This window comes from Oncorhynchus gorbuscha, linkage group LG11 (genome assembly GCF_021184085.1).
Source record: "Oncorhynchus gorbuscha isolate QuinsamMale2020 ecotype Even-year linkage group LG11, OgorEven_v1.0, whole genome shotgun sequence".
Lineage (NCBI taxonomy): Eukaryota > Metazoa > Chordata > Actinopteri > Salmoniformes > Salmonidae > Oncorhynchus > Oncorhynchus gorbuscha.
The window spans coordinates 86753950-86777806 of NC_060183.1; the positions used below are offsets into that span (position 1 = coordinate 86753950).

General features: G+C 43.3%; 1 protein-coding gene across 1 annotated transcript in view; it reads right to left on the bottom strand.

Annotated features, from left to right (window-relative positions):
- Positions 1-21064, bottom strand: part of LOC124047992 (ciliary neurotrophic factor receptor subunit alpha-like) — a 262467-nt gene extending 241403 nt beyond the window's left edge. The window contains exon 1 of the mRNA XM_046368355.1: positions 20882-21064. The gene's annotated coding sequence lies outside the window, so the exon portion shown is untranslated. The remainder of the gene's footprint in view (positions 1-20881) is intronic.
- Between the last annotated feature and the right edge of the window lie 2793 nt (positions 21065-23857).

Genomic DNA, 23857 nt, shown 5'->3' on the forward strand with positions numbered 1-23857 from the left:
TAAATGATATTGTAAATTTGAGTGGTAGAGTTACGTCCTTCATAGAGTAATCGGAATTGTATGGGAAGGCCTGGTGGCAGCGGGAGGAGGTAGGGAACTGCTCTGTCTGCCCAATATAAAGGATCAATACTGGAGGAGGTAGGGAACTGGTCTGTCTGCCCAATATAAAGGATCAATACTGGAGGAGGTAGGGAACTGGTCTGTCTGCCCAATATAAAGGATCAATACTGGAGGAGGCGGGTGGCAGCAGGAGGAGGTAGGGAACTGGTCTGTCTGCCCAATATAAAGGATCCAAACTGGTAGAGGAATAAAAATAGCATAAATAGGAAAGTTACCAGTTTCATTTGAGGACCAGGATGTTGACATCTGTGCCATACAGATTGCGAAATAGTTGGGAAGAGATTTTTGATGTACCGATTCCATGGTACAGGGTGTATGAGTTGATATATAAAACAACGCAAGATTCAAGACTTTGTGCTTTTCAGCTAAAATTATTATATAGAATTGTTGCCTCCAACAAAATGTTGAATATTTGGGGCATAAAATCATCGAAGCTCTGCAGATTTTGCTGTGAGGAGACAGAATCAATAGACCATTTATTTTGGTATTGCTCTCAGGTAGCCTGTTTCTGGTCTCAGGTTCAGGAATGGCTGTTAATGCAGAACATTGATCTAAAATCGACCCTAGAAATATTACTGTTAGGAGATCTGGAGAGCCCGGGTCAGTCAATTACTAATATACTAATACTCTTAGTAAAAGTATTTATCTTCAACTCGCAATCTATGGATTCTATTCGATTAGATAGATTGAAAACGTATGTTAAACATCACAGCATAGTTGAAAGATATATGGTGCATAGAAATTCGAAGAGGGTGACCAGCAGAGATAGGTGGGAGGGGCTGAGGGAAGCTGAGGGTTGGTATGTGGAACTGGAGATAGGTGGGAGGGGCGGAGGGAAGTTGAGGGTTGGGATGTGGAAGTGGAGATAGGAGGGAGGGGCTGAGGGAAGCTGAGGGATGGGATGTGGAACTGGAGATAGGTGGGAGGGGCTGAGGGAAGCTGAGGGTTGGGATGTGGAAATGGAGGCAAGTGGGTCGTGAAGATGCTGGTCGGGGGATAGAATGACGGTCAAAGATCAAAAATAAAGTCAAATATAACATAACAACAAGTAAGTTTGAATGACACTGAGGGGCAAAGTTTTTACAGCTAATGCCGGTTGGCCTGAGGCTGAGGCCATGCAAGGTGTTTGTACACATGCAATATACACATACTCTCATTCAAATGCACCCATGTGCACCTACACGAACACACACATATAATGTTACTTACCCTACATTATTCATCTCATATGCATATGTATATACTGTACTCTACAACATCGACTGCATCCTTATGTAACACATGTATCACTAGCCACTTTAACTATGCCACTTTGTTTACTTTGTCTACACACTCATCTCATATGTATATACTGTACTCGATACCATCTACTGTATGCTGCTCTGTACCATCACTCATTCATATATCCTTATGTACATGTTCCTTATCCCCTTACACTGTGTATAAGACAGTAGTTTTGGAATTGTTAGTTAGATTACTTGTTGGTTATCACTGCATTGTCGGAACTAGAAGCACAAGCATTTCGCTACACTCGCATTAACATCTGCTAACCATGTGTATGTGACAAATAAAATTTGATTTGATTTGATTTGACATGTAAATAGTGCCGTACATGCACACAAACATATTCAGTTGGCCTTGCTATTATAAACATATTCAGTTGGCCTTGCTGTTATAAACATATTCAGTTGGCCTTGCTGTTATAAACATATTCAGTTGGCCTTGCTGTTATAAACATATTCAGTTGGCCTTGCTGTTATAAACATATTCAGTTGGCCTTGCTGTTATAAACATATTCAGTTGGCCTTGCTGTTATAAACATATTCAGTTGGCCTTGCTGTTATAAACATCTTCAGTTGGCCTTGCTGTTATAAACATATTCAGTTGGCCTTGCTGTTATAAACATATTCAGTTGGCCTTGCTGTTATAAACATATTCAGTTGGCCTTGCTGTTATAAACATATTCAGTTGGCCTTGCTGTTATAAACATATTCATTTGGCCTTGCTATTATAAACATATTCAGTTGGCCTTGCTGTTATTAACATATTCAGTTGGCCTTGCTGTTATAAACATATTCAGTTGGCCTTGCTGTTATAAACATATTCAGTTGGCCTTGCTATTATAAACATATTCAGTTGGCATTGCTGTTATTAACATATTCAGTTGGCCTTGCTATTATAAACATATTCAGTTGGCCTTGCTGTTATAAACATAGTCAGTTGGCCTTGCTATTATAAAACATATTCAGTTGGCCTTGCTGTTATAAACATATTCAGTTGGCCTTGCTATTATAAAACATATTCAGTTGGCCTTGCCGTTATGATTTTTATTTTCCTTGATGTCTTTTTTTGTTGCATTGTTGTTTTCTTATTTTCCTTTGTCTTTCTCTTTTTTTCTCGTGTTTATTTTTTTGGTTGTTGGTGCATGGGGAGGGTCTTGGAATTATTGTATTTATTTATTTTTCTCAGGGGGGGGCGGGACCCTGGTCTTGAAAGGTTGAGGGGCAGCTCTTGGGGAACTGTGGGGGGGGGGTCCTGGAGGGCTGCTGGGAGATCTGTCGACGTGCCCTTGAGCAGGGCGTTGACCCTTGTTGCATCTGTGTGTCGCTCTAGATAGTAGGCTGTTAGATAACTAATGTGTTGTAGTTGTTGAGCGGCTTCACTGCAAGTATAGTGTATGTTTTAAATATTAAATTAAACATGTTTTTATAATAAATAACAATCAATATAATACCTGAAGACTTGAATGATAGATTTTACCATCATAAACAAATTACGACACTGTAAAAGATATTTCCATAAATTCCCCGATTTGACAGAAACAACTGGCTGCATATGTAGAGGTCTGTTACTATGTAGAGATCTGTTGTTATGTAGAGGTCTGTTGTTATGTAGAGGTCTGTTACTATGTAGAGGTCTGTTGTTATGTAGAGGTCTGTTGTTATGTAGAGATCTGTTGTTATGTAGAGATCTGTTGTTATGTAGAGGTCTGTTGTTATGTAGAGGTATGTTGTTATGTAGAGGTCTGTTGTTATGTAGAGGTCTGTTGTTATGTAGAGGTCTGTTACTATGTAGAGGTCTGTTACTATGTAGAGGTCTGTTGTTATGTAGAGGACTGTTGTTATGTAGAGGTCTGTTGTTATGTAGAGGTCTGTTGTTATGTAGAGGTCTGTTACTATGTAGAGGTCTGTTACTATGTAGAGGTCTGTTGTTATGTAGAGGTCTGTTGGTATGTAGAGGTCTGTTACTATGTAAAGGTCTGTTGTTATGTAGAGGTATGTTGTTACGTAGAGGTCTGTTGTTATGTAGAGGTCTGTTGTTATGTAGAGGTCTGTTACTATGTAGAGGTCTGTTGTTATGTAGAGATCTGTTGTTATGTAGAGGTCTGTTACTATGTAGAGGTCTGTTGTTATGTAGAGATTTGTTACTATGTAGAGGTCTCGTGTTATGTAGAGATGTGTTACTATGTAGAGGTCTGTTACTATAATTGCTAATAATTGTGAAACAAACAAGAAATAAGACCAAAAAACAGATAACTTAAGCGTGCATAACTATTCACCCCCCCAAAGTCAATTGCTGAATTTTTTTATGTCACCTTTATTTAAAACCAGGTAGGCTAGTTGAGAACAAGTTGTCATTTACAACTGCGACCTGGCCAAGATAAAGCAAAGCAGTTCGACACAAACAACACAGAGTTACACATGGAATAAACAAACATACAGTCAATAACACAATATAAAAATATATATACAGTGTGTGAAAATGTAGTAAGATTAGGGAGGCAAGGCAATTAATAGGCCATATAAATAATTACAATTTAGCTACTAAACACTGGAGTGATAGATGTGCAGAAGATGAATGTGCCATTTACAGATGGAGCTATGTACAGGTGCAGTACAGACAGGTGCAGTGATCTGTGAGCTGCTCTGGCAGCTGGTGCTTAAAGCTAGTGAGGGAGATGTGAGTCTCCAGCTTCAGTGATTTTTGCAGTTCATTCCAGTCACTGGCAACAGAGACCTGGAAGGAGAGGCGGCCAAAGAGGAGTTGGCTTTGGGGGTGACCAGTGAGATATACCTGCTGGGGCGCGTGCTATGGGTGGGTGTTGCTATTGTGACCAGTGAGCTGAGATAAGGCGGGGCTTTACCTAGCATAGACTTATAGATTACCTGGAGCCAGTGGGATGGGCAACGAATATGAAGCGAGGGCCAGCCAACGAGAGCATACTAGTCGCAGTGATGGGTAGTATATGGGGCTTTGGTGACAAAACTAATGGCACTGTGATAGACCATATCCAATTTGCTGAGTAGAGTGTTGGAGGTTATTTTGTAAAGGACATCGCCGAAGTCAAGGATCGGTAGGATAGTCAGTTTTACAAGGGTATGTTTGGCAGCATGAGTGAAGGATGCTTTGTTGCAAAATAGGAAGCAGATTCTAGATTTAATTTGGGATTGGAGATGCTTAATGTGAGTCTGGAAGGAGAGTTTACAATCTCACCAGACACCTAGGTATTTGTAGTTGTCCACATATTCTAGGTCAGAGTAGTAATGCTAGACGGGTGGGTGGGTGAGGGCAGCGATCTGTTAAAGAGCTTGCATTTAGTTTTACTTGCATTTAAGAGCAGTTGGAGGCCACGGAAGGAGTGTTGTATGGCATTGAATCTTGTCTGGAGTTTTTTTTTGCAGCTAACACTTTGTAGATCCACCTTTTGCAGCAATTACAGCTACAAGTCTCTTGGGGTCTGTCTCTATAAGCGTGCCACATCTAGCTACTGGGATTTTCTTCCCATTCTTCAAGGCAAAACTGCTCCAGCTCCTTCAAGTTGGATGAGTTCCGCTGGTGTACAGCAATCTTTAAGTCATACCACAGATTCTCAATTGGATTGAGGTCTGGGCTTTGACTAGGCCATTCCAAGACATTTAAATGTTTCCCCTTAAACCACTTAACTTAACCCACTCGAGTGTTGCTTTAGCAGTATGCTTAGGGCCATTGTCCTGCTGGAAGGTGAACCTCCGTCCCAGTCTCAAAACTCTGGAAGACTGAAACAGGTTTCCCTCAAGGATTTCCCTGTATTTAGCACCATCCATCATTCCTTCAATTCTGACCAGTTTCCCTGCCGACTAAAACATCCTCACAGCATGATGCTGCGGGGATGCGCTTTCCTTGGAAAAATACAACATTTACATCAGTATTCAGACCGTTTACTTAGTTCTTTGTTGAAGCACCTTTGGCAGTGATTAGAGCTGTGAGTCTTCTTGGGTATAATGCTACAAGCTTGACACACCTCTATTTAGTGGGGTATATCCCATTCTTCTCGGCAGAGCCTCTCAAACTCTGTCAGGTTAGATGGGGAGCATCGTTGCACTGCTATTTTCAGGTCTCTCCAGAGATGTTCGATCAGGTTCAAGTCCGGACATTCAGAGACTTGTTTTCGAAGCTACTGCTGCGTTGTCTTGGCTGTGTGCTTAGGGTCATTGTCCTGTTGGAAGGTGAACCTTCACCCCAGTCTGAGGTCCTGTGCGCTCTGGGGCAGGTTTTTAATCAAGAATCACTCTGTACTTTGCTTCATTCCTCTTTCCCTTGATCATGACTAGTCTCCCAGTCCCTGTTGCTGATAAACATCCCTGAAGCATGATGCTGCCACCACCATGCTTCATAGTAGGGATGGTGCCAGATTTACTCCAGATGTGATGCTTGGAATTCAGGCCAAAGAGTTCAATCTTGGTGTCATCAGACCAGAGAATCTTGTTTCTCGTGGTCAGAGAATTTAGGTGCCTTTTGGAAAACTCCATACGAGCAGTAAATTGTCTTTTTTTTGAGGAGTGGCTTCCGTCTGGCCAATTTAACATGAAGGCTTGATTGTCCATTTGTAAGGTTCTCCCATTTCCACGAAGGAACTCTGTAGCTCGATCAGAGTGACCATTGGCTTCTTGGGCACCTCCCTGAATAAGGATATTCTCCCCCGATTGCTCAGTTTGGCTGTGCAGTCAGCTCTAGCAAAAGTCTTGGTGGTTCCAAACTTCTTCCATTTAAGACTAATGGAGGCCTCTGTGTTCTTGGGGACCCTGAAGGCTGTAGAAATGTGCCATTCCCAGATCTTTGCCTCAACTCAATCCTGTCTCTGAGCGCTACGGACAATTCCTTCGACTTCATGACTTCATTTTAGCTCTGATATGCATTGTCAACTGTGGGACCTTATATAGACAGGTTTGTTCCTTTCCAAATCATGTCCAATCAATTGAATTTACCACAATGGACTCCAATCAAGTTGTCGAAACATCTCAAGGATGATCAATGGAAACAGGTTGGACCTGAGCTCAATTTTGATTCTCATGGCAAAGGGACTGAATACTTATGTAAATAAGTTGGGGATTTCTAAAAATGCGTTCGCACTTTGGGGTATTTTTAGCATTATAGGGTTTTATGGGCCTCGCTATTTTTATAGCCTCGCTACTGTTATTTTTCACTGTCTTTTTACTGTTGTTTTTATTTATTTACTTACCTACTGTTCACCTAATATATATATACATTTTTTTAATTGCACTGTTGGTGTAACGGCCGTTGGTGGTGGAAGAAGGTGAGGACCAATGCGCAGCATGGTAAGTGTCCATCTTTTCAATAAAGTAAATGAACACTGAATAAAAATAGTGAACGAACGGAACCGAAACCGTTCTGTCTGGTGCAAATACAAACACTCAACAGAAAAACCCACAACTCAAGGGTGAAAACAGGCTGCCTAATTATGGTTCTCAATCAGGGACAACGATTGACAGCTGCCTCTGATTGAGAACCATACCAGGCCAAACACAGAAATACCAAATCATAGAAAAGCGAACATAGACAACCCACCCAACTCACGCCTTGACCATACTAAAACAAAGACATAACAAAAGAACTAAGGTCAGAACGTTTAGAGCCTGTAGTCAAGAGGTCTGAATACTTCATGACAAATCATTATAAAACGATAATCGATACCTGCCCTCCAGGACACCAACACCACCCGATGTCACAGGAAGGCCATAAAGATAAGGTCATAAGAAAGGTCATCAAGGAAGATCATCAAGGACAACAACCACCCGAGCCACTGCCTGTTCACCCTGCTATCATCCAGAAGGCGAGGTCAGTACAGGTGCATCAAAGCTGGGACCGAGAGACTGAAAAACAGCTTCTATCTCAAGGCCATCAGACTGTTAAACAGCCATCACTAACATTGAGTGGCTGCTGCCAACATGCTGACTCAATCTCTAGCCACTTTAATAATAAAAAATTGGATGTAATAAATGCATCACTAGTCACTTTAAACAATGCCACTTTAATAATGTTTACATACCCTACATTACTCATTTCATATGTATATAAGGTACTCTATACCATCTACTGCATCTTGCTTATGCCGTTCGGCCATCACCCATTCATATACTGTATTTTTATCGACAAATTCATATTCATTCCTTTACACTTTGTTGGTAGTTGTTGGTAGTTGTTGTGAAATTGTTAGGTTAGATTACTTGTTAGATATTGCTGCATAGTCGGAACTAGAAGCACAAGCATTTCGCTACACTCACATTAACATCTGCTAACCATGTGTATTTGACAAATACAATTTGATTTGATTTGACCTAAACTGGGACATGCTTAAACCACCTGACCAAGCCCTAAAGCAATGGGAATATTTCTCAGATTATCACCAATCCCACAAGGTTTGACTCCAAACACCCAGAAAAGGCTACTCTCCTCAATGTTATCCTCACAAATAATCCTGATTTTTATTTATTTTTTATTTATTTCACCTTTATTTAACCAGGTAGGCTAGTTGAGAACAGGTTCTCATTTGCAACTGCGACCTGGCCAAGATAAAGCATAGCAGTGTGAACAGACAACACAGAGTTACACATGGAGTAAACAATTAACAAGTCAATAACACAGAGAAAAAAGGGGAGTCTATATACAATGTGTGCAAAAGGCATGAGGAGGTAGGCGAATAATTACAATATTGCAGATTAACACTGGAGTGATAAATGATCAGATGATCATGTACAGGTAGAGATATTGGTGTGCAAAAGAGCAGAAAAGTAAATAAATAAAAACTGTGGGGATGAGGTAGGTGAAAATGGGTGGGCTATTTACCAATAGATTATGTACAGCTTCAGCGATCGGTTAGCTGCTCAGATAGCTGATGTTTGAAGTTGAGGGAGATAAAAGTCTCCAACTTCAGCGATTTTTGCAATTCGTTCCAGTCACAGGCAGCAGAGTACTGGAACAAAAGGCGGCCGAATTAGGTGTTGGCTTTAGGGATGATCAATGAGATACACCTGCTGGAGCGCGTGCTACGGATGGGTACTGCCATCGTGACCAGTGAGCTGAGATAAGGCGGAGCTTTGCCTAGCATGGCCTTGTAGATGACCTGGAGCCAGTGGGTCTGGCGACGAATATGAGCCAGTGGGATGGGCGACGAATATGTAGCGAGGGCCAGCCGACTAGAGCATACAAGTCGCAGTGGTGGGTAGTATAAGGTGCTTTAGTGACAAAACGGATGGCACTGTGATAAACTGCATCCAGTTTGCTGAGAAGAGTGTTGGAAGCAATTTTGTAGATGACATCGCCGAAGTCGAGGATCGGTAGGATAGTCAGTTTTACTAGGGTAAGCTTGGCAGCGTGAGTGAAGGAGGCTTTGTTGCGGAATAGAAAGCCGACTCTTGATTTGATTTTCGATTGGAGATGTTTGATATGGGTCTGGAAGGAGAGTTTGCAGTCTAGCCAGACACCTAGGTACTTATAGGTGTCCACATATTCAAGGTCGGAACCATCCAGTGTGGTGATGCTAGTCGGGCATGCGGGTGCAGGCAGCGATCGGTTGAAAAGCATGCATTTGGTTTTACTAGCGTTTAAGAGCAGTTGGAGGCCACGGAAGGAGTGTTGTATGGCATTGAAGCTCGATTGGAGGTTAGATAGCACAGTGTCCAATGACGGGCCGAAAGTGTATAGAATGGTGTCGTCTGCGTAGAGGTGGATCAGGGAATCGCCCGCAGCAAGAGAAACATCATTGATATATACAGAGAAAAGAGTCTGCCCGAGAATTGGACCCTGTGGCACCCCCATAGAGACTGCCAGAGGACCGGACAACATGCCCTCCGATTTGACACACTGAACTCTGTCTGCAAAGTAATTGGTAGGTACCATGCTGGTGTTTTCTGTAATGACCTTAGTGATCACTGTTTTACAGACTGTGTTTGTAATGGCTGCTCAGTGAAACAACTTGTCCTGATTTGTCATAGACGCATGCTAAAAAAATTTAATGAGCAAGCCTTCCTTCATGAACTGGCCTCTGTAAATCGGGACAGAAGTAGCTTGATCCCCTCTGTCGAAAACTCTTGGAACTTATTTTTTTTATATTTTCAGTGGGATTGTTAACAAACACGCCCCCATACAGAAAATGAGAACTAATAACAGGTTCAGCCCCTGGTTCGACCGTGATCTTAGAGAGTTACTCAACCTCAAGAAGTGCATTTGGCGAAAGGCTCGGCACACGCATACTTATGCTGACTGGCTCTCAATAAGGCAAATGAGAAATAAGTGAACTCAGGCTATCCGGAAGGCCAAAGTTAGTTACTTTAAGGAGCAGTTCTCTCTCTGTGGGTCTAACCCCAAGAAGTTCTGGAAAACGGTTAACGACCTGGAGAATAAACCCTCCTCCTCACAGCTGCCCATGTCCATTAATGTTGATGATGTGGTTGTTACTGACACATGGCTGAGCTCTTTAATCACCACTTCATTAAGTCAGGATTCCTATTTGACTCAACCATGCCTCCTTGCCCGTCCAACATTTCCTCATCTCTCACCCTTCTAATGCGACTATCCCCGATGCTTCTCCCTCTTTTCCCCCTGACCCGCTACAAAGTTTCTCCCTGCAGGCAGTCACTGAGTCTGAGGTGCTAAAGGAGCTCCTTAAACTTCACCCAAAACAAAACATCTGGGTCAGATGGTTTAGACCCTTTCTTCTTTAAGGTTGCTGCTCCTATCATCACCAAGCATGTCTCTCCTTTCTGGGGAGGTTCCCATTGCTTGGAAGGCAGCCACAGTTTGTCCTTTATTTAACCCTCCTCCTGTGTTCTGGTCAAATTGGACCGATTTACAAGTTTTTTCTCTGAAAAAATGTAGTTCATTAAATCTGATTGTCATATTAGTGTTTACAATTGAGTCACGTGTCACGGCCGTCAAAAGAAGTGGACCAAAGTGCAGCGTGGTGAGCATACATTTTCCTTTATTATGGATTTACGCCAAAAAAACAACAAACAAAGAAACAACCGTGTAGCTTACAGGGCTAAGTGCCACTAACACAAGTCAACCCACACTGAAAGGAGGGAAAAAGGGCTGCCTAAGTATGATTCCCAATCAGAGACATAATAGACAGCTGTCCCTGATTGACAACCATACCCAGCCAAAACATAGAAATAAAGAAACATAGAAAACAAAACATAGAATGCCCACCCCACATCACACCCTGACCTAATCAAATAGAGAAATAAAACGTCTCTCTAAGGTAAGGGTGTGACAGTATGTCCATTCATCAGATGGACACACTTCCTCTCCCAGACCCCCACATGCATGTGTGTTTGAACACACACACACACACACACACACACACACACACACACACACACACACACACACACACACACACACACACACACACACACACACACACACACACACACACACACACACACACACACACACACACACACACACACACACACACACACACCTCACTCCCCTTCTTGGCTCCTTGCCTTCCATGGCAACCTCCATGGCAACCCCCATGGGAACCTTTCTTTCCCCAATAGAATCTTTCCCCCACGGTAAGCACACCTGTTGGCATTCTCACAAACATTGTCTCAGTAATATATATTACTTTTCTCGCAGCTCTGGTATATAAATCTTTTCTGAGGCCTTGCTCACAATTCATTCTGTGGCAGCACAATGACCAAATGATATACTGTATGTGAGGCTCTTGGCTCATATCTTTGATCATGACACTGGTGAGGAGGAGAGAGTCCTTGTTAAACTTTGACACAAAGTAGACTGTGATAAATAATGTGTTTCATCTGAAAAATAATCCATACTCAAAATTGTATGAGCTCAGGACAATGAGGCCTACGTGCCATAAATAGCACGTGTAATATTCGCAAGAACTTAAGTTGATTAAATATATGGATTATTATGGATTTATAATCAACTATATAACGGGGTCGTCATTTTGACCGGGGACACATAATTAATGAACATGGAACGAACACAACAGGAGGGTTAAAGTGGAGGATCAAGCTGATCCTAATTGTTACAGGCCTATTTCTATTTCGCCCTGTTTATCAAAAGTGTTGGAAAAACTTGTCAATAATCAACTAACTGTCTTTCTTGATGTCGATAGTATTCTCTGTGGTATGCAATCTGCTTTCCACTCAGGTTATGGATGTGTCACTGCAACCTTAAAGGTCCTCAATGATGTCAACATTGCCCTTGATTCCTAGCAATAGTGTGCTGCTATTTTTTTGACTTGGCAAAAGCTTTTGATTAGGTAGACAATTCCAATCTTGTGGACCGGCTAAGGAGTATTGGTGTCTCTGAGGAGTCTTTGGCCTGGTTTGTTAACGACCTCTCTCAAAGAGTGCAAAAATCTGCTGTCTCAGCCACTGACTTTCACCAAGGGAGTACTCCAAGGCTCAACCCTAGGCCCCACGCTCTTCTCAATTTACATCAACAACATAGCTCAGTCAGTAGTAACCTCTCTCACCCATTTATTTGCAGATGATACAGTCTTATACTCATCTGGTCCCTCCCCAGATTTTGTGTTAAACACTCTACGACAAATCTTTCTTAGTGTCCAACAAGCTTTCTCTGCCCTTAACCTTGTTCTGAACACCTCCAAAACAAAGGTCATGTGGTTTGGTAAGAAGAATGCCCCTCTCCCCACACTTGTGATTACTTCCTCTGAGGGTTTAGAGCTTGAGGTAGTGACCTCATACAAGTACTTGGGAGTATGGCTAGATGGTGCACTGTCCTTCTCTCAACACATTTCAAAGCTGCAGGCTAAAGTTAAATCTAGACCTGGTTTCCTGTATCGTAATCGCTCCTCTTTCACCTCAGCTGCCGAACTAACCCTGACTCAGATGACCATCCTACCCATGCTAGATTACAGAGACATCATTTATAGATCAGCAGCTAAGGGTGCTCTTGAGCGGCTAGATGTTCTTTACCATTCAGTCATCAGATTTGCCACCAATGCTCCTTATTGGACACATCACTACACTCTATACTCCTCTGTAAACTGGTCATCTCTGTATACCCGTCGCAAGGCCCGCTGGTTGATGCTTATTTATATAACACTCTTAGAACTCACTCCCGCTATCTGAGATAACTACTGCACCCCTCATGCTCCACATACAACACCCATTCTGCCAGTCACATTCTGTTAAAGGTCCCCAAAGCACACACATCCCTGGATCGCTCCTCTCTTTAGTTCGCTGCAGCTAGCGACTGGAACGAGCTGCAACAAACATGATCTCGATCTCGATTCCATTTTCATCTGGATCTTCACAACTAGCTAACCACAACCCCAGATGACTACTCCTGGCTAGCGTTTCCATCCACTTAGCTTGAAGCTAGCCCAGCCAGAGCTCCTGTGCTACCACCGAAGCATACTCCTGGGCTACAATATCCGGACCCCTTCTACAGCTGGCACGGGGCATGGAACCCCGCAGATCCCCTACGACTGGAATACAGACATAATCTGCCCGAGGACTCCAACAGGCCCCTCAGGCGCGACACCCGCTGAAGGCCCATTATGCTAACCAGCTAGGCCTGCTAGCTACCTAGAGCTACTTGGAACCCTACTAATTCCACGACCGGTCTATCGACGTCACCGCATGAAGAGGCAAAAACAGACTTAACCCCATCGCGACGTACCTCAAAGGCTAACTTTCTAGCCCCTGCTATTTGCTTGCTTGCTAACACGGCCTGCTAACTGCTAGCTTGTTTAGCCCCGGCCTAACTGTCTGAATCGCCGTGTTCCCAGCCAGCCCAACCACTCACTGGACCCATATTTATTTTCATTTCAATTTTTAATTTGATTATACCTTCCGGTAACCTGCCTCACCCAATGTGATACGGAATCGCTATTCTTTTTAATTTTAGAATACATTCAAGAACCTCCAGAAGCTAACCGGCTAATTAGCTACAAGCTGTTTAGTCATTGTTAGCCACTGCTAGCGGCTTTTACCTTCTGCACTGCTAGCCCCGTTTTTAGCCTGGATAATACTCGCCAGTCTACCAGTATCGAACTGTCTCTCCACAACAATGCCGGATTCCTGCCGTAATCCCTGGATTACTACTTCTGATCTTCACAGCTAGCTTGCACCCAGTACCGAAACTATCCCTGAGGCCCACCTCCCGGCCTACTCAGCTGTTCACCCGAACCCCACTCATACACGCCTAGAGCTCAATACTCCACCGGATCCTTGCTGTAAACTCTGGACCTTGGCTAACGCCACTGCCACGAAGCTAGCACCAGTTAGCGTTGAGACAGGCACATCTCCCTGCTAGCAAACTAAATTATACAATACCTCTTTTGCCATCTGGCTTGGCTTCTCTGTCGACATGGCCCCCCGCCGCACCACCACGACTGGTCTGCCGACGAATACTCCATCCGCTGTGCCTTCAACCGGCCTCCGTCTGAGCAGACCCCCCTACCACCCCCGGGCTACTAACTTTAAACGCCGTGTCCTCTGCGTGATAGTGTAGTGGCGGCTTCCCTGTTCCATCTATTGCTGCCCCCTGGACGCTATGATCACTTGACTACATAGCTGATGCCTGCTGGACTGTCCATTTTTTATCTGTCGGCCCCAGCCGCGAACTCAGGCTCTGTGTGTAGTTAATCCGACCTGCTCTGCCTAGTCATCGCCATTTTACCTGCTGTTGTTGTGTTAGCTGACTAGCTGTTGTTTTAGCTGACTAGCTGTTGTTTTAGCTAGCTCTCCCAATCAAGACCTGTGATTACTTTATGCCTCGCTGTATGTCTCTCTCAAATATCAATATGCCTTGTATGCTGTTGATCAGGTTTGATATCATTGTTTTAGTTTACAATGGAGCCCCTAGTTCCACTCCTCACACCTCTGATACCTCCTTTGTCCCACCTCCCACACATGCGGTAACCTCACCCATTATAACCAGCATGTCCAGAGATACAACCTCTCTTATCATCAGCCAGTGCCTGGGCTTACCTCCGCTGTACCCGCACCCCTCCATACCCGTATGCGCTCCTATCACATCCTTGAAAAATACCTGGGCTCCAATCACATCTTCGAAAAAGATCTGAGCTCCAATCACATGTTAGACAAAGACCTGGGCTCCAATCACATCTTAGTTGGGAGGTGGGAGGTAGCATCTCCAATCAATATCTGATAGTAGCATCTCTAATCAATATCTGATAGTAGCACCTCTAATCAATATCTGATAGTAGCATCTCTAATCAATATCTGATAGTAGCATCTCTAATCAATATCTGATAGTAGCATCTCTAATCAATATCTGATAGTAGCACCTCTAATCAATATCTGATAGTAGCATCTCTAATCAATATCTGATAGTAGCATCTCTAATCAATATCTGATAGTAGCATCTCTAATCAATATCTGATAGTAGCATCTCTAATCAATATCTGATAGTAGCATCTCTAATCAATATCTGATAGTAGCACCTTTGTTTCAGTCGTTGAAAAAAACCTAGTTTGCCAGTTTTATTTTGGGATGATTTGAGATTTTGACTGAGATTTTGACTGAGCACTGAGGCTAAGAACAGTTGCTATATATCAATGGTTATGTCCTTCCTGCGTGTGTATCATGCTCACATGATCTTTTTATTTAACATTTATTTTAGTAGGCAAGTCAGTTTAGAACAAATTCTTATTTACAATGACAGCTTCCACCGGCCAAACCTAGGAAATGAAATGCCAAATGTGCGCCGCCCTATGTGACTCCCAATCACCGCCAGATGTTATACAGCCTGGATACATTTCACTTATTTATGAATACCAACATTCAAATTGCAGATCCTAAGTAGTATTTTAGAATAGTTTCTAGACAATGTGAATAAATTAGACCCCTAGGCTTCAATCACACCAGTAGTGAAGAAAAATGAGAGAGGAGTTTAATCAAACCCTAGTCGCTATTTAGTAATCTGTCGGCTTTGGTAGGGCTCTGGTGAATAATGGTGCACTATGTAGGGAATAGGGCAAACCAGGTCTAAAGCAGCTCCATCAGACGATGTTAGTGCACTCTCTCTCCTCTCAGAGGGCATCAATCAGACTGTGTTAGTGTCCTCTCTCTCTCCTCTCAGAGGGCATCAATCAGACTGTGTTAGTGTCCTCTCTCTCCTCTCAGAGGGCATCAATCAGACTGTGTTAGTGTCCTCTCTCTCCTCTCAGAGGGCATCAATCAGACTGTGTTAGTGCCCTCTCTCTCCTCTCAGAGGGCATCAATCAGACTGTGTTAGTGTCCTCTCTCTCCTCTCAGAGGGCATCAATCAGACTGTGTTAGTGTCCTCTCTCTCCTCTCAGAGGGCATCAATCAGACGGTGTTAGTGTCCTCTCTCCTCTCAGAGGGCATCAATCAGACTGTGTTAGTGCCCTCCCTCTCTCCTCTCAGAGGGCATCAATCAGACGGTGTTAGTGCCCTCTCTCTCCTCTCAGAGGGCATCAATCAGACTGTGTTAGTGTCCTCTCTCTCTCCTCTCAGAGGGCATCAATCAGACTGTGTTAGTGTCCTCTCTCTCTCCTCTCAGAGGGCATCAATCACACTGTGTTAGTGTCCTCTCTCCTCTCAGAGGGCATCAATCAGACTGTGTTAGTGTCCTCTCTCTCCTCTCAGAGGGCATCAATCAGACTGTGTTAGTGTCCTCTCTCTCCTCTCAGAGGGCATCAATCAGACTGTGTTAGTGCCCTCCCTCTCTCCTCTCAGAGGGCATCAATCAGACTGCGTTAGTGTCCTCTCTCTCTCCTCTCAGAGGGCATCAATCAGACTGTGTTAGTGCCCTCTCTCTCCTCTCAGAGGGCATCAATCAGACTGTGTTAGTGTCCTCTCTCTCTCCTCTCAGAGGGCATCAATCAGACTGTGTTAGTGTCCTCTCTCCTCTCAGAGGGCATCAACCAGACTGTGTTAGTGTCCTCTCTCTCCTCTCAGAGGGCATCAATCAGACTGTGTTAGTGTCCTCTCTCTCCTCTCAGAGGGCATCAATCAGACTGTGTTAGTGCCCTCTCTCTCCTCTCAGAGGGCATCAATCAGACTGTGTTAGTGTCCTCTCTCCTCTCAGAGGGCATCAATCAGACTGTGTTAGTGCCCTCTCTCTCCTCTCAGAGGGCATCAATCAGACTGTGTTAGTGCCCTCTCTCTCCTCTCAGAGGGCATCAATCAGACTGTGTTAGTGTCCTCTCTCTCCTCTCAGAGGGCATCAATCAGACTGTGTTAGTGTCCTCTCTCCTCTCAGAGGGCATCAATCAGACTGTGTTAGTGCCCTCTCTCTCCTCTCAGAGGGCATCAATCAGACTGTGTTAGTGCCCTCTCTCTCCTCTCAGAGGGCATCAATCAGACTGTGTTAGTGTCCTCTCTCTCCTCTCAGAGGGCATCAATCAGACTGTGTTAGTGCCCTCTCTCTCCTCTCAGAGGGCATCAATCACACTGAGTTAGTGTCCTCTCTCTCTCCTCTCAGAGGGCATTATTCAGACTGTGTTAGTGCCCTCTCTCTCTCCTCTCAGAAGGCATCAATCAGACTGAGGTAATCTGTCCTCTCTCCTCTCGGAGGGCATCAATCTGTCGGTGTTAGTGTCCTCTCTCTCTCCTCTCAGAGGGCATCAATCAAACTGTGTTAGTGTCCTCTCTCTCTCCTCACAGAGAGAATCAATCAGACTGAGGTAATCTGTCCTCTCTCCTCTCGGAGGGCATCAATCAGACTGTGTTAGTGTCCTCTCTCTCTCCTCTCAGAGGGCATCAATCAGACTGTGTTAGTGCCCTCTCTCTCCTCTCAGAGGGCATCAATCAGACTGTGTTAGTGTCCTCTCTCTCTCCTCTCAGAGGGCATCAATCAGACTGTGTTAGTGTCCTCTCTCCTCTCAGAGGGCATCAACCAGACTGTGTTAGTGTCCTCTCTCTCCTCTCAGAGGGCATCAATCAGACTGTGTTAGTGTCCTCTCTCTCCTCTCAGAGGGCATCAATCAGACTGTGTTAGTGCCCTCTCTCTCCTCTCAGAGGGCATCAATCACACTGAGTTAGTGTCCTCTCTCTCTCCTCTCAGAGGGCATTATTCAGACTGTGTTAGTGCCCTCTCTCTCTCCTCTCAGAAGGCATCAATCAGACTGAGGTAATCTGTCCTCTCTCCTCTCGGAGGGCATCAATCAGACGGTGTTAGTGTCCTCTCTCTCTCCTCTCAGAGGGCATCAATCAAACTGTGTTAGTGTCCTCTCTCTCTCCTCACAGAGGGAATCAATCAGACTGAGGTAATCTGTCCTCTCTCCTCTCGGAGGGCATCAATCAGACGGTGTTAGTGTCCTCTCTCTCTCCTCACAGAGGGAATCAATCAGACTGAGGTAATCTGTCCTCTCTCCTCTCGGAGGGCATCAATCAGACGGTGTTAGTGTCCTCTCTCTCTCCTCACAGAGGGAATCAATCAGACTGAGGTAATCTGTCCTCTCTCCTCTCGGAGGGCATCAATCAGACGGTGTTAGTGTCCTCTGTCTCTATCCTCACAGAGGGAATCAATCAGACCCTCAACCCCAGATTGTTAGTATCCTTTCTCTCTCTCCTCTCAGAGGGGCATCAATCAGACTGTGTTAGTATGGGGTAGGGGTGGGGGTAGGGCTAACGGGAAGTGGTATTGGTATGGGGTAGAGTGTATGGGGTATAGGGTAGGGGTAGGGGGTATGTAACATGTAGCTGGGACTGAGAGGCTAGACTAGGGGGTATGGGGTATTGGTTAACCAATGACCAGCTCCGTGTCCAGAAATGACCAGTTTCCAGCCATGAAATATCAATAAAATAAGAGAATGTGACACCAGATTTTCAACACCAGATATACAGTAACTGATATACAACACCAGATATACAGTAACTGATATACAACACCAGATATACAGTAACTGATATACAACACCAGATATACAACACCAGATATACAGTAACTGATATACAACACCAGATATACTGTAACTGATATACAACACCAGATATACTGTAACTGGTATACAACACCAGATATACAGTAACTGATATACAACACCAGATATACAGTAACTGATATACAACACCAGATATACAGTAACTGATATACAACACCAGATATACAGTAACTGATATGCGACACCAGATATACAGTAACTGATATACAACACCAGATATACAGTAACTGATATACAAGACCAGATATACAACACCAGATATACAGTAACTGATATACAACACCAGATATACAGTAACTGATATACAAGACCAGATATACAACAGCAGATATACAGTAACTGATATACAACACCAGATATACAGTAACTGATATACAGTAACTGATTTGTAACACCAGATATACAACACCAGATATACTGTAGCTGATAATCAACACCAGATATACAATAACTGATATACAGTAACTGATATACTACACCAGATATACAGTAACTGATATACAACACCAGATATACAGTAACTGATATACAACACCAAATATACAGTAACTGATATACAACACCAGATATACAGTAACTGATATACAAGACCAGATATACAGTAACTGATATACAACACCAGATATACAGTAACTGATATACAACACCAGATATACAGTAACTGATATACAACACCAAATATACAGTAACTGATATGCAGCACCAGATATACAGTAACTGATATGCAACACCAGATATACAACACCAGATATACAGTAACTGATATGCAACACCAGATATACAACACCAGATATACAGTAACTGATATGCAACACCAGATATACAACACCAGATATACAGTAACTGATATGCAACACCAGATATACAACACCAGATATACAGTAACTGGTATACAACACCAGATATACAGTAACTGGTATACAACACCAGATATACAACACCAGATATACAGTAACTGATATGCAACACCAGATATACAGTAACTGATATACAACACCAGATATACAGTAACTGATATACAACACCAGATATACAGTAACTGATATACAACACCAGATATACAGTAACTGATATACAACACCAGATATACTGTAACTGATATACAACACCAGATATACTGTAACTGGTATACAACACCAGATATACAATAACTGATATACAACACCAGATATACAACACCAGATATACAGTAACTGATATACAACACCAGATATACAGTAACTGATATACAACACCAGATATACAGTAACTGATATACAACACCAGATATACAACACCAGATATACAGTAACTGATATACAACACCAGATATACAGTAACTGATATACAACACCAGATATACAGTAACTGATATACAACACCAGATATACTGTAACTGGTATACAACACCAGATATACAGTAACTGATATACAACACCAGATATACTGTAACTGATATACAACACCAGATATACTGTAACTGGTATACAACACCAGATATACAGTAACTGATATACAACACCAGATATACAGTAACTGATATACAACACCAGATATACTGTAACTGGTATACAACACCAGATATACAGTAACTGATATACAACACCAGATATACAGTAACTGATATACAACACCAGATATACTGTAACTGATATACAACACCAGATATACAGTAACTGATATACAACACCAGATATACAGTAACTGATATACAACACCAGATATACTGTAACTGGTATACAACACCAGATATACAGTAACTGATATACAACACCAGATATACAGTAACTGATATACAACACCAGATATACTGTAACTGGTATACAACACCAGATATACAATAACTGATATACAAAAACAGAGGAAGAGACAAAGAGATTTCTACTAAAACTAATTAATCAGAGGAGGATAATGGTTCCATGCTGGATAATTGACAAGGGTCAGCCTGTCCCCTGACCTCTGCCATGTGCCACACATTGGAATCCTCAGCTAATTGTCTGTCCAGTGTCACTTATTTCAATGCCCTCTACTCTCTCCCTAATTCCTGTCTTTCTTTCTCTCTCTCTCCTAGCGCTCTCACCCTGTCTCCCTCCTCTCTCTCTCTCCTAGCGCTCTCACCCCGGCTCCCTCCTCTCTCTCTCCCTTTGCAAATCATCTACTTTGTAACAGCGTGGCCAGAGAGAGAGAGGGAACTGTTTTTTTTTTTTAGAACGAGTGGGCAGCTGAGCAAAGTGCATTTCATTAATAGCAGGTCCATGATGCAACACAACTGTTTTTATCTGAATACATTCAATAGATCACTGAGGGTCAGCATGTGTTTGAATTAATGAGACCATAGATGATTACTGAGGATCAGTATGTGTTTGAATGAAAGCCCCAGATAAAGCTACAGCATAGAAACAGTAGTTTCATATGATCCAAGCAGCAATCCACTGTCCTTCCATACATCCTGAACTATTCAAATCATCTGATTATGAAGAAGACAGACGTTCATATTTCTCCGTCAACTCTCCAACACACCGACAGACCCAGCAGAACCACACAGCAATGAAAGCAGGTACTCACTTTAAATATGTTGCGTTCTCCTCTCGTGCACTCTCGCTATCCTCGTTCCTCGTTCCTCTGTATTAATGACACTGTGTGTTTCTCCAATCCAGAAAGTTGCTGTAGGGTTAAAAGGTTGGTTGATGTGTGAGCAGGACGATGTGAGCTTTTTGTGTCTCTCTGTCAGTGTCTGGCTCTGTACTGGCTGAGGAGACTAAAGCATTTAAAAGACTCCCCATGTGACAAGCCCCGGCAGAGAGAGCGAGAGCGAGAGAGAGAGAGAGAGGCAGGAAAACATTAGCGTCACACTGCCTCTCTGTAACGACACAGCACCCCCTAGCCATCACTCACCTTACTGCAGGAACAGAAAGGGCGAGAGAGAGAGCTACCTACATCCCCCACTAGAATCCCAATACTTTAATGAAGACAGCATCTCCATCCTGGAGGGGGAAATGAAACATTTCCAGGCCCAGGGACATGTACTAGTCTGTGGAGACCTAAATGCCAGAACCGAACAAGAACCTTACAACCTCAGCACACAGGGGGACAAACACCTGCCCCGAGGTGACAACATTCCCTCCCACATATGCCCCCCTAGGCACAACTATGACAACTTAACAAACAAAAACAGGTCACAACTCCTGCAGCTCTGTCACACGCTGGGTATGTACATAGTCAATGGTAGGCTTTGAGGGGACTCCTATGGTAGGTACACCTATAGCTCATCTCTTGGCAGTAGTACTGTAGAGTACTTTATCACCAAACTCAACACAGAGTCTCTCAGAGTGTTCACAGTCAGCCCACTGACACTCCTATGAGATAATAATAATAATAATAATATATGCCATTTAGCACAGCAAAATCACAGTCTACCTGAACATAGCAATATTCAATCATGAGACATCATAACGATAGGAACTGGATAATACTAAGAAATAGGCATCAACAAATTCAATCCCTTTCAGAGAACTTCCTGGAAATAACGTTCCACTGTAATAGTGAATGTGTAAACTTTGCAGTAGAAAATCTAAACAGTGTATTTGACCTCTCAGCTTCCTTATCAAATGTAAAATGGCGGTTGAAGAAATGGCAGCAGTTTTACGGCGCCCAACCAATTGTGCTATTATGTGTTTCATTTCGTTATTTGTAACTTATTTTGTACATAATGTTTCATACGGCAAAAAATAGCTTCTAGATATCAGGACAGAGATCACTCACCTCGGATTAGACAAAGAGCTTCTGGATATCAGGACAGCGATCACTCACCTCGGATTAGACAAAGAGCTTCTGGATATCAGGACAGCGATCACTCACCTCGGATTAGACAAAGAGCTTCTGGATATCAGGACAGCGATCACTCACCTCGGATTAGACAAAGAGCTTCTGGATATCAGGACAGCGATCACTCACCTCGGATTAGACAAAGAGCTTCTGGATATCAGGACAGAAATCACTCACCTCGGATTAAACAAAGAGCTTCTGGATATCAGGACAGCGATCACTCACCTCGGATTAGACAAAGAGCTTCTGGATATCAGGACAGCGATCACTCACCTCGGATTAAACAAAGAGCTTCTGGATATCAGGACAGCGATCACTCACCTCGGATTAAACAAAGAGCTTCTGGATATCAGGACAGCGATCACTCACCTCGGATTAAACAAAGAGCTTCTGGATATCAGGACAGCGATCGCTCACCCCGGATTAGACAAAGAGCTTCTGGATATCAGGACAGCGATCACTCACCTCGGACTAGACAGAGATTTTTTCTTCAACAAGCAGGATGCACAGGACATATTACAAACACCCGACAAGGCAAACATCCCAGTTATTGGCAAGAGGAAGAAACGCAGGTACAGAGGACACAGAGCGGGGTGCTTCCTAAGGAAGGCGAGTGGGAAAGCTGCCTTTACCTACAATGTTACATGCAATCATTGGACAGTAAATTAGACGAGGTACGATCACGAATATTCTACCAACGTGACATCAAAAACTGTAACATCTTATGTTTCACGGAATGATGACATGGATATTCAGCTAACGGGATATACGCTGCACCGGCTAGATAGTCTGTGCATATTTGTAAACATCAGCTGGTGCATGAAATCTAAGGAAGTCTCTAGATTTTGCTCCCCTGAAGTAGAGTATCTTATGATAAACTCCATACGACACTAATTATTAAGAGAGTTTTCATCTACACTTTTCGTGGCTGTTACCACCACTGACGGATGCTGGCACTAAGACCGCACTGTCAGCTGTATAAGAAAATAAGCAAACAGGAAACCACTCACCCAGTGGCGGCGCTCCTAGTGGCCGGAGACTTTAATGCAGGGAAACTTAAATCAGTTCTACCTAATGTCTATCAACATGTTACATGTGCAACCAGAGGGAAAAAAAATTCTACATAACCTGTACTCCACACACAGAGATGAGTACAAAGCTCTCCCTCGCCCTCCATTTGGCAAATCTGACCACAATTCTCTCCTCCTGATTCCTGCTAACAAGCCAAAATTAAAACAGGAAGCACCAGTGTCTATAAAAAAAGTGTTCAGATGAAGCAGATGCAAAACTTCAGGACTGTTTATAAGAAGCACAGACTGGAACAGGTTCAATGATTCTTCCGATGGCATTGAGGAGAACACCACCTGAGTCACTGGCTTTATCAATTAGTGCATCAAGGACGTCGTCCCCACAGTTTACTGTACGTACATACCCCAACCAGAAGCCATGGATTACAGGCAACATTCACACTAAGCTAAAGGATAGAGCTGCAGCTTCCAAGGTGTGGGCCTCTAACCCGGAAGCTTATAAGAAGTCCTGCTACGCCCTCCGATGAACCATCAAACAGGCAAAGCGCCAATACAGGACTAAGATTGAATCATACTACACAGCCGCTGATGCTGGTCTTATGTGGCAGGGCTTGCAAACTATTACAGACTACAAAGGGAAGCACAGCAGCGAGCTTCCCCGTGACACGATCCTACCAGATGAGCTAAA